We start from the raw sequence: 4,102 nt of genomic DNA, 5'->3' as shown, positions 1-4,102 counted from the left end.
ATACTTTCATTGTACAGGGCACTGGTTAGGCCACATTTGGAATATTGTGTTCAATCTTGGGTTCCTTACCTTAGGAAAGACATTTAATTGTTGGAAAGGTTCAGAGAAGGGTTACTAGAATGGTGCTTGGAATGGAGGGGTTGTCATACGAGGAGAGGCTGAAATATCTCAAACTGTTTTCTCTTGAAAAAAGAAGAGTTAGGGGAATCTGATTGAGGTGCTTAAGATTGTAAAGGGAATTGATAGTGTTAATGTATCATCTTTTTTTATATTTAACAATGAGAATAGTAGGACTACGTGACACAAATATAAATTTTGGCAAGGTAGGAGTCATCTGAATTCAGCTAAGAAAGTTTTATTTTCTCTAACAGGTGGTTGGCCTTTGGAATAGGTTCCCTTCAGATGTTGTAGAGGCAGTAAATTTAAGTGAGTTTAAGAAAAAGCTAGATAAGTATATAAATGGAAAGGTTTGGTTTATATTTTTTCTATTTTAATTTAGTTTTGAGGATGGAACAGCCGAGATGTTGTCCCAAAATATTATGTTATGTTATCAACGAACTAAAATTAAAACTTTCTTTTTATAATTTAGCCATGATTAAATCTTATTTTAAACCTACTTACTCAAAATGATAGTTTTTTATTTCAACTATTGGTTCGGTTTTAAGGAATGACTGCAGTTACTCTGACTGGAAAACACAAAAGTGTATACATAAATTTTATTCTCTAAATGTGTGTATCTAACAATATAACTATTTATATAAACTGACAGTTTTGTCACACTATATTAAAATTATCTTTCTTAATATATGTACACTCATGTGCAAATTAACACTAAAACTACTTCTGAAAAATACATACTGTTGTGACACTGTTCTTTCATTGGTGGGTTCTTTTAAGTTATCTGGTAAAGTAATTCAAAGTTCAGTCCATGATAAAAAAATTGTTTTTCTTCCTTAATGTTTTTACAAGCTTGAACAATGTGTAACTTGTAGGCTATATTTACAAATGATACCAACTGCAGTAATTTGAACAATAAATTTACTTGTACCACTTCATGGGTGAAGCAAAAAAACACACAGACTGTTTCACTCTTGCAGCTAGAAAAATTTTATCATCTTCATGATGCTTCAATAAACTCCATATTTATAGTCTACACTTGAATTTACTAGAAACTCTAATGTCAAATCTTTCAGAACTTTCTTGGTATTCTAAACCTAAACTATTAAACTTTTCAATCTTAAGGTCATCATTATGATTTGCAGCTCCCTCTAGCAAACAAACAAATTACAACATTAAAAATATAGCTTATAACAAAATATATACATATTTTAGAATTGGAATTGTATAAGCTAGGCACATGATTGAATTCAACTTGCTTTAGCATGCCAGCAACTACCTGTTAATCATTTCAGTACTAGCCTAACATCAAGTTTGATTCCAAGTAGACATAACTCATAAAATTCTTGGAGAAAAACAACAACACATATATATAATGCATACATACACATACAGAAATGCCACAATCACAGATACAAGCCATCACACCATAGCAAAAATTTTATTAAACATGTAAATACAATACATTCCAGACCTTATTTCAACAAACTGAGTATACATTATTACCAAGATACCAACACTAGGTATCTAAAGCCAAGATGCTGCACATGAATATTATGCTAAATAAATATACCCAAGTATGCACTTGGATCCTGGCAGTACTGGTAATGTATTAAAAAACAAACAAAAAGTCTTGTCTTAAGCTGTTCCACTCAAACTTGTATAGTTCCAAGTTACTGCTACAGTGCATAACCTGTCCAACCATTATGCTCCATTAGAAAATCAGTTTCATTTATGCAAAGTTTTCAAACTGAGGATTGAATGAACAATGCGGCTAAGTGCCCTACTATGTTAATAACTATGAAACTAAAATATCTGATCTGAAAATGCTTTCCTAAGTGAATTCTTTCAACAGATTGGTAAATAGTCAATTGTTTGTTGAAGTTTTTAGGTATTTATACAGTTCACACAACAAACTACTGCTTTGTTATTTGGATACTGTTTGCATGTGTATGTAAATTAAGCTAGAACAATCTTTGAATATAAGTTTCAATTTTTCTGTGTAAGTATTCTATGATGGCTGTAATTTGTATTTAGAAAGTTGGATCACCATTTGCATTCAGAAGCACTCTGACAGTATGACAACCTGAGCTAGAAGTATTGTTGAATGTTTCTATTTGTCTTTGTCTCCTCATGGTATCAGTATAGTTGAAAAAACTCCCTACAGAAAACATATAGTAGGAGTAAAAATGTAATGATCAATACAAGCTCTTAAACAAGATGTGTAGAATTATGTACAGTTACCAAAGAAAAATTATTATTCTAAAATTTTAAACATTTTAAGACATGAATCTATTAAATGTTAATATTTTAAGAGTATTAAAAAAATTTAAGTTTGATGAGGGGACCCAATTTATATGGTGTCTTCTTTGTAATTAATTTCCAATTTTCCATGTATTTTTCAATATTGCTATGTGTTGGTAATTAGTAGCCAGTTTTCTGAATCTTTTTTTTTATGTTGTCTACCAGGATGAAAGTTATGATGGATCATGATTCCTTGTCCACTATAGTTTATATCAGTCTTATCTTGACTCAGTATTTGAGAGTCAAGACAAAAATGTAAAAAGGGGTTTTAGTAGACTTATTTTCTATGAATTAAATAGTAGTTTCTTCATCTAACCTCTAAGAAGAGTTGGAGAACATCATTGTAATTTGATTACTTTTGAATATTTCATTTAATGATTTATAAAAAAGGATATACGATTTCAACTTCAGTTGAATATTAATTATTATCAAATTTTAGACAGTAGTGTATTCAAAACAAAGTAAGACATATATGCAATTTAGGGGATAATTTTTGCTTTTTAATCTCTCGAAGAGCACGCATCATCGAAAATTATTTACGCTAAGAAGAGAAATCTCCAGCGACGATTTTATATTCTATTTTACTTTTTCTAATGACTTCTATTCTATCTCACACAAGTTAGGCCTTACGGTTTTACATAATTTTCCTATGAAGACAAATTTAAATTTTAATCGTAAATTGTACTTGTAGTTGTAGGCCCATCAGTGTGTTAGTACTAGATGATACAATTAACAACAAAAAAACAACAACTATGGAATGGCAAGGAAGAAGTTACAGTTACATTAGTAATATATTTCATAAATAAGTACGAAAACCTTACTCACTCAGGAATGAGATGAAATTTTAAATAACCTGGTTTTCCGTCTCATTGAAGTTAATGGCTACGATAGTGTAACTCAGGACCATAACTACTTTTACTTTTGTTGCCCACACTTATAATTTACTTAAATGATCTTGTAGATTATAATAACTATAAATATAATAAGAAATTATTCGTCGTTTATTCATTATACTCGATATACACCATGAGAGGGTGTGTCACTCCAACAGAATAGTAATTGACGAAGAAGCACTGTTGTCAATATAGTGAATTTCTAAATGTTAAATTCACAAACGAACAATGTTTCATAATACACAATTAAGATCTCTATTTAAACCGATCAACGGTTGTAAATTTCACTATACATGTTTCAACGTGGTTTCACGTCAACCTTTAATAGTGAATATGTTGCTAAATCTGGATACCAAATAAGGCTCCTAGCGCAAAATTAAGTGCATTCATTGAAAAACTTAGCTCATTCTAACGACTGGCTATGATGTTTGTTCACGATAAAAGTTTTTAAGTTCAATTACCGTTATAAAAATGTTCTTTTGATTTACAGCTACAATTGAAAAATGGTGTCTTGTACAGGGTAATTATGAGTATTTACCGCACATCTTGCATAAAACAAACCGCTCAAAAGTAGGATTTTAAAATTTTTGGACTCCCTATCATCAACTCCTTTTAAAATCGTGAACGAAACAATATGAAAACCAGACTCACTTTAATCGTATTAAAGTCATGTATAATACTTATAGTTATATTAGGTATAGATTAAATATTATTAAAAAGTTTATCTATATAAGCAAAATGCATATATGACATTTGTTACGTATTAGAATTTCGAATAGTCCGAAGCG

General features: G+C 30.2%; 1 long non-coding RNA gene across 4 annotated transcripts in view; it reads right to left on the bottom strand.

The window, feature by feature from the left end:
* LOC106460743 overlaps positions 1-3,721 on the bottom strand; it is a 44,944-nt gene extending 41,223 nt beyond the window's left edge. For 2 of the 4 annotated variants that reach the window (XR_002610834.1, XR_002610835.1), the window contains exon 1: positions 3,247-3,721. This is a non-coding gene — a long non-coding RNA (uncharacterized LOC106460743). Of the gene's footprint in view, positions 1-858; positions 1,042-3,246 lie in introns of those variants that run through there. The other 2 variants (XR_001290899.2, XR_002610836.1) reach the window with 2 other exon arrangements.
* Positions 3,722-4,102: the final 381 nt, after the last annotated feature.

This window comes from Limulus polyphemus, unplaced genomic scaffold, assembly GCF_000517525.1.
Source record: "Limulus polyphemus unplaced genomic scaffold, Limulus_polyphemus-2.1.2 Scaffold827, whole genome shotgun sequence".
In the NCBI taxonomy this organism is placed as follows: Eukaryota; Metazoa; Arthropoda; class Merostomata; order Xiphosura; family Limulidae; genus Limulus; species Limulus polyphemus.
The sequence above is the reverse complement of the archived record's forward strand: the minus strand, read 5'-3'. Positions and strand labels throughout refer to the sequence as shown.